Below are 14,436 nucleotides of genomic sequence, written 5' to 3' on the forward strand. Positions count from 1 at the left end.
ATCGCAATGAGATTCAAAATTAGCAAATTTATGCTTGTTACATTGACCAATATCGTGTTGACGTGTTGTAAGATCTTTTATCAAAGAGGTGATCAAGAATCAACGAATTTACTAGTAATAAAATTGCAGAATGAAGAGAAATAAGTATGAATGCTGGAGCACTATTAACAACTAATTCTTGTATGTGGAAGAGATGCTTGGAGGTAACTTGGAACTGCATTTAGGGAGACATCTCGATCGGTGATGCTGGTGTCAGTGAGGATTTTGGTCTTTGATGTTTTGGTTTCAAGTTTTTTTTGGGTGAATAATATAATGTAGTATCTGTTATTCAAAAAAATTGAAAATACACTCATACAAACAAATGATTGATGTGAATCATTCAGATGTATTTTTCTTTGTTTTTTTTTAATTTATTTGTTTTGAAGGAAATATTTGAGGTGAAATTTTGATTTATATTATTTAAAATATTTTTTTCATTGTATATATGGATTCAGCAATATTAAAAACCTCTAAGGCACTTCTATTGTGCAAGATTTACCCATCAATCTTGTGATTTCAATGAATTCTTGGAAGATTTTAAATAAATTAAACTGGAAAAATATACCAGAAATCCACGAAAAAAACTTCGAAAAAATCACACTAAATACAACTTCTGTTTTCAATAAACAGCGCGTTAATGAACTCATAAATAGTGGACATTAAACACATAAAGCCTATTTCCAACCGACACTGTAAGTGGATGTTACCCGTCTATTCAAGTGCAAAAACACAACAATTTGAGATCTTTCAGTGTTCACAATATACAACTGAGTCAGCAATAATCCCTAAACTAAGAATTCTATGTTCTTTGGGATCTTGTATCAGCCTGAAAAACCAGAGTACCTTTTCCAAACATGCCCATAATATTCGTGCTTTAGCTACTGCTCGTCTTCAGAACCTGGAATTGTGAAGGCCAGAAAAACTATTTTTTCTTAGCCAGAATTATGAGACAGTACTTAATTATCAAGGGAAACATGAAGATCTCCTCCCTTGAGAGAGTTAATTAACGGAAAACACTTGTGAAAAAAAGGAGTATGTGGCAGCTAAACAAAGCAATGATGGCATTCATCTGATGGTGGAGAAAAAGGAATCTACCCACTTACCTGATCTGATGTCCTCATAAATTGTAGCTTTATTTTCCAACTGCCTCAAAACCATGGAACATATAAGATTCCACCAATACATATGAAACACGAGGAGAGTCAAAAGCAGCGTATTAAATACATAATAGATCCATATGTGATAGGGGTCTGGGAGATCTAGGCACTGAATACCATCATAACTGCAAGAGAAAATTGGAAAACCCGTAGTGTAAGTATTATTTTATATTCAATGAAGTAGCACACATTTGACCTTCAAAATAACAGTAAAACCTCATGAACTGAAAATTTGAGAAAGGATATCAGAAAACCTTAAACTCCGGAGGATCCGGAATGGGTAATATATCAAGCGGAGCAAAAACCATGAAAGGAAAAAAGCACAAAGCTCATTACAGCTGCAAAATCCTTGCCACCATGCTGAAAGAGCTTCGTTGTTTCCAATAAGAGATCACTTGTGTCATGCAAGGCAAAAATAATAGATCCGATGCGGAAAAACCTGGATTAATACATAAAGAAGAGTGACTTCTATCGAAGAATAAGCATTAAAATACTTAAATATCAGAAAAGTAATTTTCATTTGGAGATTAAGTTCCATATTTCATCCCACCTTTCATTATTAAAAGCAAGGGTTCATCTCATTGACCTTTTTCTAGATTTTCATTTTTGATTGGTTATATGGTTAGGGGAGTTTACAATTAAAAAAAAAATGAGAAAATACTTGATCATTGAATCAACACCCCTGTTTACAAAGAACATTTCCTCATACAGAGAACAAAAAGATTTAAAACTAAATCTTCTGAGTCTCTGACCTATATAAAAATTAAAATCAACGGTTAGGATAGAAGGCTTCCTAATACTGAGAACAAAAGGATTTAAAACTAAATCTTGTAACCTATATGGTATTTAAAATCAACATTTCCATAAAGAGATGCAGATATAAACAAAAAAAAATATTTGATTATTTATTTCTATAATTAAAAGTTAAATCATTTATTTATATAAGGAGCTTATAAAAAATGGTTAAATATTAAGTTTAAAAGGAAATATCATTATGTTGTTAGACATATTTATTTTGGAATAGGGTTAATTTTAATTTAATTATCAATAATTATTACTAGAGTGGCAGGAATTTAATTTCAATAGAATATTTTAGAATATTCTCAGTGATATACACAAATCAAAGACTGAAATTTATTTCCGAAATAATTATGTAATTTTTCCCTTTTAATTAAATTCATTAATTTAAAAAATATAACGATTGTTATATGAAAAGACTATAGCTTTTTGGAAGTGTTATTCATAAATAATGATACTAACAAAACCATTTAAAGATTAAGAATCTCTATAATAAAATGGAACCAATTTCATTATATATTTATTTTAAATGTATATATGTTTAACACTTATATTCATTTTTTAAGTTAATAATAAGTTTATTTTAAATGGTTGGCATGGGGTAGCTCAAGTGGCGATGGCAGTGGAATGAAGTCTCACCTAACCGGAGTCCTACCAAATATAATTATATTAATAATACTTAAAGCAAAAATATTAAATTAAAAACCTATCATTCTCCATCTCAAAATAAGGGGAGCTGTAAGGCAAACCTTTTCTATGTGGTGTTTGAGTTTCACTGGGAACTAGTTCTAATCTTGGGCTACCCTCCCTTATAGCGAGGTGAATAATAGACATGTAAACTCAAAAATAGGAAAGTCCTACCAAATATAATTATATTAATAATACTTAAAACACAAATATTAAATTAAAACCTATCATTCTCCATCTCAAAATAAGGGGAGCTGCAAGGCAGGAAACTTGTCAAAAGTCCTTCCATAGCAAACCTTTTCTATTTGGTGTTTGAGTTTCACTGACGGCTTCACCAGCATGGCCACTGTCACCACATCAACCTCTACATGTAATGCAAAGGAGAAGATTTAACACAAAATCATTTACATGTAATGCAAAGAAGAAGATTTAATACAAAATCACTTAAAGGAACTTTTCTATGTAGTGTCTGAATTTCAGTCAACCCTTCACTGGCATGACCACTGCCACCACCTCAATCTCTGCATGCTATGCACAGCAGAAGATTTAATTTGGAAATCGCTGAAAGTAACCTTTTCCACGATATCGACTTCTAACATTGTAGATATAAATTTCATGCATTATTGACAATGTTAAATAGTAAATTACATGCCGAGTATCATATGATGTAAGTAAATTGTGCAACTTGCATAATCCTCATCAACTTGGGATCGTTGATTTTATATATATATATCAATGTTAGGGAAAATATCGCTGCAAATATTAGAATATTGGGGGTTGTAAAGTTGAGAATATTGACTTCTAAATGAACCAAATATGCATCAACAGGAACACAGGTGAATATAAGTGGCAAAAACATGAATGATGATAACAAGGTTTTCAAATGGAAGAGATGGGGACCTCCGAAACATGGAACATAGATAAAGTATGCACTGAATAAGTTTTCTATATTATTTATTTTAAATGTTTTTATTAATTTTCATTTATTTCTAATTTTTTACAGAGATTTATACAAAATCATTAGAAAAATCAAAATATATTCAAAAATATAGCCAAATAACTTGCACATTAAAAGGCAGTAAAATTTGCCAAATTTTTATACTTTTAAGATAAATCTCCAAATTTCAGCGTGTAATAATAAGCTTGTGATAGCTCACTTTTACTGGAAGATTCTAGAAAGTGGGCCTAGGTTATTCCCCACTGCAGTATTCTCTATCTGGCAAGAGTTAATGGGCATACCATTGGGCATTAAATGCCCGGCTATATGCGTCTCCTATAGCTGTTTAGCGCACACCCGCGTGGTGATAGATAAATAAAAAATAAACACATGTATGTTAAACTATCAGAGGACACATGTAGCCAGACATTTAATGCCCATGCCCGTTAGCTCTTGCCTTCTCTATCCTGCCAGTGTCAGAAACTCAAACGGGTTAGATTTTATAGAGATAGAAAAGATCTTTCTATTGCCTCAATCCTATGGTTAAGGAGGAACCCTACTTTAACAGTCGTGCATAGAGGAGAAAACCTGTAGGTTCAAGCTTGGTGTCGTTCTAGAACCTTCACGGGAAGTTAGAGAAGGACTCTGTGCAAATGGACAATAACAATAAAACAAAACTCTGAGGAGACATTCTAGGATGTCCCACTTTTGTTTTGTTATGTGCAGTGGGTCCCTCATTTTTCTACTTGTTGAGCTTGTCAGGTTCCAGTGCCTTTGACAACCACACTTGACTTGTCAGGTTCCAGTGCCTTTGACAACCACACTTGTCTCATGGATGGATCACTAAGTGTGAGTTTGTCAGGCTCCAGTGCCTTTGACAGCCACACTGGTCTCATGCGTGCATCGCTAAATATTAACGGAGGGAGGTGGCGAGGGTTCGCAGTTACAGGTGTTTACCCATGCAATTTTAGATGTGGCTTGTTCTGCAATGGTGGATATGATTTGTTTTGGATGTGATTTCTTTTGTAATTTTATTTGGGATGTGGCTTGTTCTGCAATGGTGGATGTGATTTGTTTTCTAATTTCATTTTAGAGGGAAAGTTTTAGGAGTAAAATTTTTCTTGGCAATTTGTCATTTTATAAATAATTTCGTTAGAAATAATAATTACTCCTGTGAAATGCAGTTAGAAATAATAATTACTCCTGTGAAATGCAGTCCAGAGTTAGAATAATTTATATTATTTTATAAAGATATTGGCATATTTTATTACCGTTTAAAAACTAAAATATTTAGGAGTGAGATTTTATTGTAACAAAATTATATCTATATATACCCAACAAAAACATTAACTTACTTTTCTTTTTAATAATACTGAAAAGTTAAATAGACCTGTTAAAATGTATACCGTGTAATGTATGAATATACAATCAAGAGCACTGTAATCACATGATGCGACATCATGACAGTAAAGTCTTTCCTTCGAGCTTGCCGCATGAGAAGTGCAGGAATACTGTAAATATGAAATCCACACTGGCATATGTAGAAAATCTTCAGTGGAAACCTGCAAATAAGACAGAACCTACGTAAGAGAAATCCACCATATTCTACACTCCCTGTGAAGAAAAGTCCAATGTGCATAGCTGTGTCTCCTGAATTGATTAGCTAGAACAGCAAGTAAATCCAATTTGAGGATAATCATACGAGACTAATATACTTTATGTCTTCTTCCAAATTCCCCTTGCCACAAGGTAAGTATCGTGTCCAGCTATGCCAGAAGTTGCTCCTCCGAGGAATAAGCATGGGCTGGAGATTTCTGCCTATTTAGCTCTATATCACAGCCTAAGCAATAAAGATTTAGCCAAATTTCCCAATCTGATTAAAAAAACAACATAAAAATCAGAATATCATCAACCAAAAGGAGAAGGAGATGGGTGAGGCTTATCCTCTTACCAACCTATATACATCTTACTTACCTTCGAGACTTTGCATTCAAGAGTGATCTGCTTAGCCCTTCAGCAACTAAGAGAAATAAGTACGGGGATAAAGAACATCCTTACCGTAAATCCCCTGAAGGCTTAAATTAAAGAAAGGCAGAGCTGTTAGTTAGAACTGCCATCTCAACTAACGAAATGCAACCCAACATCCATCTAACACTTCTTAATGACGAACCAATCTGAAGTAACATTAAATACAATGAGGTCCAGGAGACTTGACCAAAGGCTTTAGATTCAAGTCAATTTTAATAATAGAAGGAGTACAATGTAACTTACATTGTTCAAAGTTTATTGAGAAGCCCCAACCACCTCATGAATATTCCTTCATTCAAGAAAACCAAATTGTTCCGTAGAGATAGTCCTTGGTTTGATTCTCACTGCATACACCTTTAAAATAATTTTGTAAACCATACAACATAAAGGAATTCACTTTAAGTCTCAAGGTGATCAAAATTAAGAATCAAAGCAAGAAAGTTAAATTTGATATTGCTTGGAACTCTCCCCTCCACTTGTACCTCCTCAACCACCTGCATAAGGTCCTCTCATAAAGTGACAAAGAAAGCGAGGAAGAATTCAATAATCCAACCATCTGGAATTGGACTTCTATCCTTCCAGAAGGTATGGAGAAGTGAAAGTAACTCATCTTTTGAGACCTCCTTAAACACCACCGCATTTTCCTCTTCGTCTACTAAACTGGGATATTTGCTAATCATGGTCATTATTTCTCCCACCGCATTTTCCTCTTCCTCTACTAAACTGGGATATTTGCTAATCATGGTCATTATTTCTCCAAGTGGTAAATGCTTAAGCTCCTTATAAATACTGCCAAAGTGACACACTCCCAGCTCAAATAACTGCTGAAAAGATTTCGCTTCTCTTTTATCTTCATCAAGCAACTCCCAAATTGTATTTTTAGTCCTTCAGTTAGCAAAAAAAATGAAAATATTTTGTGTTTTGATCACCGCATTCTATCCAAGTTGCACGGATTTTGATGCATCACTCCTCTTCCTACAAAAGCAACTTCGCTTTTTAGACTTTCAAAGACTTCAACTCCTGCATACTGACTTCATCCTTGAGACAAACTACAGAACCATGAAGAATCACATCTAGTTTTCCATCAATCTCTTCCAGAAGCGCTCCCTGTTGTCTGTGCTTAGTTGTTAACGACTCTGAAACCAGTTCCTTAATCAGTTTTAAAGAAAAACTGAGAACACGTAGACTCCCTACAGGTGGGATCATAAGGTTTAAATTCCTTAATCAATTTTAAAGAAAAACTGAAAATTTGTAGACTCCCTACAAGAGGGATCATAACATTTCCATAGGGAAACAACCATTTCCTTAAATTCTTCCTCATCTGGCCAGGATGGGATTAAGATTAAAGAACGTCTTTGGTTTGTCCACATTTTTTTCCACTTCTAAATAAATAGGAAAGTGATCTGAGAAACATGTATCTTCCAACCCGACTGCATAAGTTTTCATTGCACAAAAACTTGTCCAATCTCCTGGAAACTACTACTGCTCCTACTCTATTATTTACCGAAGATCTAATTTCTACTGGAGCAACGTCCACCAAACTAGCCATTTCCAAAGCAGCTATGAAGCTTGTCCTTATGAATAGTAGAACTTAATTCTCCCCCCATTATAATATTATGCACCATGAGGTAAGAAGAATTCAAAAAAAAATCCCAAGAAAAATTTTAACCTTCGTAGGGACCATAGACATTGAGGATGCTAAAGACCTTCCCCAAGATTTTGCTTTCAACTTTTATAAATAAACCTGAAAAAATGCGAAAAAGGAGTTAATTTGTCGAATAATTTCCTTCCAACCAGTGAGGATCCATCTTGAGTTACCACCTGAATCCAACGCAAGGAAATCCCATCCTTTTAACAAGGTCTTTAGGGCTGCACATAAGGGCCCTCCATTCCCCATTGTTTCCTACACCAAAATCAAGTCTAGATCAAATTAAGCAATAAGATGTTTTAGAGGCACTCTTTTGGCTTGGCTCCCAAGCCCCCTAGCTTTTAGGGATATGATCTTCATTGAGGAACAATGCAAGGCCCCAATGATTATGGATTGATGCCCTTGTTTGGCTTCTCTCGATGCTCTTTTTGGAGCATGTCTTAACTTCGACTTCCTTCCAGCGCTAGGTAACGTAGGGTACCCTCCTAAAATTCATTCATCCCTAAAGATATCATGTAACACAATGCTTACGAAGCCAAAAATCATAAGGTCTTCCACCTCGACCCCCGAAGATAGAGGAAAGGGACCCTACAAAGTTCTAAACAAAGATAGATCCTTTTGTATATTTATGAGGGAGGGTTTCCAGAATACACTCCAACCTTGTCATTGCGAACAAGATAAGGAAGAGGAAATGACTCAGGGCCACACCCCAAGGGCTTAAGATCCACTCCCATAACCCTAGTACCTAAATCTCCAAAATCCTTTAAGAAAAAACTAATTTCATCCAATGAGTGAGAAACAATGGATGATATAGAAGAAAGATATTTTAGCTTACCATTCTATGTTATATGCTTGCCCAAGGATTCCAAGTTAGCATTATCAAACTAGTTTGAAGCCTTTTTCACTTCTACAAAGAAACCTCTAACATGAATTGTGAAACTTTGCACACCATACCTATCACCTTTAATAGGCTTGATTAATGGATCAAATAATGATGACTTCCCTGAAACCATATACAGAGGAATTTCAGAAAGTGGATTAGTGATCTGAAGAGATTCTTGGTCAACACCATTTCTAATAGCAGGATCCATAGAATTTCTAGGACGTTTAACTTCTTTTCGGACCTGTTTCCTTTACACAACGGGAAACCATTATTTTCAAAATATGTGCCCAATCAAATGGAATTTAGCACAACGAAAGGACACATTTATATAATTTAGAGTTTGTACACATTTTCAATCCCCCACCACCAAATCAATGGATTCAAAGAGAACATTGCGAACATCTAACTCTACTAGGATTTGAGTAATGAAACAATGGGAAGTCATTAAAAAGATATTGTCCACCACCAAGGTCTTACCTATATTATTCCCTATTACCCACCAAAACTAGGTAACCCATTGGAGAAACTTTTTCTCCTCTTTAGACAACCAGCGAGCCAACAACCATATATGATTCAACACATAACATGATGTTGTGATCCTCCACCTATTGCACCAGTAAAATTTCTCTCCCTTTTGGCATTTCTTCTTAAAGGAAGTTGGCTCATCTATTGGTAGGTACTTTAACCATCTGGCAATCGTGTACTTTCATTTAATGTTATGAGAATATTAATGTGGATCGCGGGGAAAAACTAGATATTGACTCATCTCAATTGTATTCTTGTTCCCTTACTTCACCTGGGAGGTTAGTCTTTAAATCTAATCAAGTGGGACCTCCTGTGAGGCCTTAAGGTTTTGGAAGGGCACGATTGGGGAAGCAATGATTGATGTAGCTTGTCCAAGGAAATCCATATTTTACGTTTTCCATCTCTCCCTATTATTCATTTCCATTCTTCAGGTCGATGGTCATTGGGATTAGCACCCTTCATCCACATCCTTGAGTTTGAGCCCATAATATTGGCCCTAGAGGTTGATGCAACTAAAAGAAAGGTAAAAGCATAAGAAATCCCAAATAAAATAAAAATAAAAAAATGCAGAAGACGGTCGGGACATGCATTTAGTGCATGGGGAAAAGTCTTGCATGTGCTTTACCCCCCTCATTATCCATCACCTAGTTCCTCAAGCATTTAAAGCTACATCTAAAGAAAGGAATTCTTGAAAGTCCCAACCCTAATGAGTGATAAACCACCTCATCTGAAGGGGGTATTGGAAAATACAAAAAACAAGCTTAGGCTCCTAAGCTATGCATCTAATAACGATAAATCATAAATAAAAAAGCACACCAAAGGGGTGGAAAAAGCAAGATGAGGAAAGGGATAACTCATACCACTACAAGTGCTCCCTCCTACATCTATAAACTCAAGATGTTGGACCCCCATTAGCTGGTCACATGGTTGTGATACCTACCTTGATGTCCTTCCCACTCTGTATCTATCATTATATCACACACCTATGGATTGGTGGGCTAACCTGGGACATGTCACTCCCCTTGGAGGCCAAAAACACCTAATAGGGTTGTTTACCTGATCCTCCCTAATATAAGTAGGGTAATTTGTTTGGATGTATGATCTAGTTAGAATTTTGAAGGTGAGTTTTGTGTGAAGTTTCTTGTGCCCCTAACATTATATATGGTCCACTATGATGAATTAATATTTATTGTCACTAATTATTATTGATTTTACTTGATGTTGAGAAGTTTTTGTCAGTTGGCGTTATCACAACAGTAAAGAACCCTTGAGAGTTGGTCTTGATCCCATTCAGCAACAGTAAAGACATCATTGTATCTCATCTAGAAATCATTTTTTACCTTGATCATGTAGTGTTACCCCTCTAGAGAGTAGTTCTGACCTTGATGATGTGGTCTCTCCCCTCCATAGATGAGTGTTGGGATATGAGATAATTCTACATGGTACTTGACACTCATGTCGCAGATGCTAAAACACTCAACCATTGATGTTTTAGTGTGGTGTTTATTAATAATGTGGCTAGATGGACCCAGGATGCCCACATCTTGACCTTGACACTGTTTTATGGGTGTTTCCTACTCTAGAGCTCGGATGATGATTGGTTATCTTTGAGATGACATTGGAGAGCTTGCACATGACTTTTAGATGCCCTAGTCATCCCCTTACTCCAACAATATCCTCCTCATTGACCTTTACCTTAGAAGACTTCATCAAGCCCATTTAGGACAAGTCAATAGTCATAGAAGTGTTGGTAAACCTTCTTTATTACTAAATTTCTCCTCCTTTCTTTTTCCTATACACCTATGGTTAGGGCTAGGGTTTTATGTGGAAAATTGTTAAAAAGTAGATTGTGTTTCATGTTTTATCATTCTTAAAATCGGAAATACATTAATATATAATACAAAAGAAAATTCTAGAATTGTTGCATGTTAAACCCTTCTCTTTAGGGTTGATGTCATCACTTATTTACTAATTTCAACCATAAAACTCCATTAAAACCCCTAAATCCTTGGTATTTGTCTGAAGGTATTTCCTCCTTTATTGATTGACCATTGAAATACTTTTTCTTTAGGTTGTTATATGATGTCACGTGCCCTATCATTGAAAATATACAAAACCCTAACTTATAACAACCCTTTAATTTCTCTAAGAATAGAGTACCTGAACTTTGGCATTGAAAATTTGCGCCTTCTAGTTCATTAATACCATATCCCAATTAGTAGACCTCGTACCATTCACCTTGTTCCATTCTCTTTGAATATCCTTTAGGTGAGAATTTAGGGAAGCCTCCATTGTGGTCAAATAACACTAAAAAGAAGGAGAAAGGTTGTTGAGGTGACAATGAAAACAAATTCTCTCATTGCCTTAAGGTTTGGTTATGCTTAGTGAAGCTTTGCAGTGTTGCACTAGGCCTGCTAGATTTTTTTGGCAACATTCGCAATGGTAGTTAAACCCCAAATAGTTCACCATTCAAGTGGTAGTCTCGGGAGCTTGATCTATATTGAAAATTTTTCCATAATTGAGTCCGTTGGATTTAATAAAGGAAACAAAGGCTTAATGGAGAGAAAGGAAAAGTCCCATAACCACAAACCTTTAAGAATCTTCTCAACATCTATCTTTTCTTTGAAGGCAAAACCCAACTAGTCATGTGCTACGCTATGATAGCCTAATGTATATCCTAGAATAAACAACTAATTCACATTGATCCAATGTCCTGGAGTTTCCATCAAAATTCGTCGACCCATGAAATTTCTAAATAAAGATTTTCCATCGAGCACCATTATATCTCCTAGGTCGATGTCCTGCCCACAACTAGTGAGGTATTGCCCCTTTTTTATTTGAGGGTTTTCTTTTGCCTTTTCCAAGCAGAGATCAACTTCTTTTCAAAGCTACCTTCCAAAAGCAAAGTGTTAAGGGTGTTTCCAATCAAGCCAATAGGGTTTTCCAAAGCCTTACACAATGGACAAGTTAAATCTTTATTATTAGAAGCACCTTTTCCCAAATCCAAAGGTACACTAGAATCCTTGTCACGGAGTTGAAAGGTATTAAAACCTTCGTTAGAGATTATCTTATTATTATTAACCAAAGTCCTTTATCCCCTCAATGTGATGTTACTAACTTTAATAGATTTGAAACTTGCATTCTTCCCGCCGATATCCACATGTGGTTTCTCCTACGAGGGAGATCTCCTAAGGTTGTCACATATACTCGACGAGTTGGTACTCATGGTTTTCTAAGCGACAACTGGGTAGTGCACTGCACTTCAAAGACTATCATACACTGGAAAATGTGGCCAATCAAATCATCAATAGTGGGACCTAGGAGGTGACAGAAGATGTCTCTTTGTAAGACCAAATCTATTCATGGTTTTCTAAGCGACAACTAGGGTAGTGCACTCCACTTCAAAGACTATCATACACTGGAAAATGTGGCCAATCAAATCATCAATAGTGGGACCTATGAGGTGACAAAAGATCTCTCTTTTTAAGACCAAATCTTCTGAATAGTTTACTGGGTTTCCACAATCATCTTCATTGTCCTTCTAGATTCAACAGTATATATCCCAACCTGTACAATGTTTAATGTGTGGCTGCAAGGTACATATTGTTTTCTATGTTGGTTTGGCAAGGAAAAGGATATTAGCCAAGTTCCCAAGGGTACTTCTCTCTATAAAGTGTTACTTAAAAAAAAACATCATTTGAAAAATAATTGCCTTGGGACTCTACACTAAATGTAATACAAGTACCATGGTCTTATCATGGAGGGTTTCCTATATATTGTTGAATGAGAAATTAATGTTTTTAATTCAACTAATATGAGAAATTAATGTTTTTAATTCAACTAATATGAGAAATTAATGTTTATGATTCAATTAATAATCAGTGTGTATACCATCAAATTCATCATCAGTAACACAGATTTTTCATGAATCCAGTATCTTCCACTTAGACCAGTGAATTCATCCATTTGCCAATTTAACTTATTTAAAAGTGGGTTATTTTTGTATTTATCATCCATACATTTCATTAATCAACCAATATAATATCCAGAAACATATGAATGAATTTAAAGAAAATCAGTATCCAATATATCATACTTACTTGAAAAGCAGAATCCAATTTAGAGAAATACAACACTTACTTGATAGTTTGATCTGGCCATCCTTTAAACCATTGTTTTCTATCACCAAACCAAGGCTCCTCGTAGAGAATAATGAAAATATAAATTTGTACAGCTGTATAATATGTCAACTCCCAGATTGATTCCGTGCATTTTGTAATCTTCTCTGGTTGAATTTCCTTTGCAACAGTTTCCCTGTTTAAAAGCCAGATGGCAAGCTTCTGGAAAACATGATAGAAACTATTTTAGTAAATAGCTATGTTACAATGTACACATAAACATTAAGTGCAAGTCCACTTCAAACCACTACTGCATCATTATAGAAGATTATCCTCTCGTAAGAAACAAATATGCCAAATTCCGTATTTTATAATATGGAATAATTTTAATACACAAATGATATAGCTATTTTCCATATTCTGTGTACTAGTTGGAGATCAAGCCCAAAAAGTATATGGCCATCTATAATTAATTCCAAGAGGGGGAGGTAATCTTTTTCATGGGAATCAAAGAATTTTTTTAAGAAAGGATTGATTTCTATATGCTGTTTTCATAATTTTTAAAAAATAATTTGGAGCTATTTTATTAATGTAGATTGATTCCTAACCATGGGTTGTAAATTGATTTTTAACAACGTATTACATTTTATTTTTATATTTATTTAAGAGTGTATAAAGTGCATATTTATTACCTAAGTTATCTTTTTTTCTGGGTTATAAACGATTTATAAAAAAATTACATCACTTTATCCCATAGTGTATAACAACATTTAATATAAATTTGCTGAAATGAATAGGAATGAATAGCATCATTTTTACAGAAATTTGTTATCCAGTATTTAATCAACTTTGTAAAGCTTCTGCTTTCAAGTATTTAATCAACCTTGCAAAGCTTTCAGTGATGAGTGTAATTGAATTACACTTTTAAATATATATATATATATATATATATAAAACGGAAATCAGTTAATTGTTTTTTTTATAAATGTATGGATTTTTATTTGTGGATTTTTATGAATTATTATGTTGATAAGTGTATTTAGTTTGGAGTAAGGTTTTTAAAAGTATTTAATTAATAATAATTTTTTAGAATATTTTTAATAATAGTGATATTAAAGTTGAGATTTATTTTAAAAGTGTATTTTTAAATAAATTGATTAAATACTATATGAAATGAATTATAGTTTTTTAGAAATGTGGTATTGATAAGTCATAGTGTTGGTCCATAATATTGTAACAAGCCTTATTTACATGTTAAAATTTAATAGTAAAATGAGAATAAATCTTTATGGTTAATCTTGTTACATGTTTTCTTAAATGTATATATATATATTTAACTCATATCTTTATTATTTTCATAATTAATAACACTAATAATAATAATTTAAAATAAAATTATAATTTAGTTAATTTTATGATTTTTTAAATAATATGAAATATATCATAAAAATAAGTGTTTTGATGATTATCATGAATTAATGTTTACTAATTGTTTAATTTATGTGGTTATGTTAGTATTATCTCTCTTACCAGGTTAAATGTATAAATACCTTAACTATGTTTTAATAATATGGTTGGCCTCTATTATCATCTTTATCGAGGCAAAAAAGCTCAAG

The 14,436-nt window shown here is 34.0% G+C and overlaps 1 pseudogene across 1 annotated transcript in view; it reads right to left on the reverse strand.

Annotated features, from left to right (window-relative positions):
• Positions 1-917: 917 nt before the first annotated feature.
• Positions 918-14,436, reverse strand: part of LOC149223484 (ceramide synthase LOH2-like) — a 70,572-nt pseudogene continuing 57,053 nt past the window's right edge. The window contains exons 2-6 of the transcript XR_016249682.1: positions 12,843-13,042; positions 5,025-5,180; positions 1,451-1,635; positions 1,143-1,321; positions 918-937 (exon numbers count right to left, since the gene is read on the reverse strand). The product of XR_016249682.1 is annotated as a ceramide synthase LOH2-like (transcript). The remainder of the gene's footprint in view (positions 938-1,142; positions 1,322-1,450; positions 1,636-5,024; positions 5,181-12,842; positions 13,043-14,436) is intronic.

Source organism: Pinus tabuliformis, chromosome Q, assembly GCF_031772625.1.
Source record: "Pinus tabuliformis cultivar Carrire ecotype Pingquan chromosome Q, CPIR1, whole genome shotgun sequence".
Classification (NCBI taxonomy): domain Eukaryota; kingdom Viridiplantae; phylum Streptophyta; class Pinopsida; order Pinales; family Pinaceae; genus Pinus; species Pinus tabuliformis.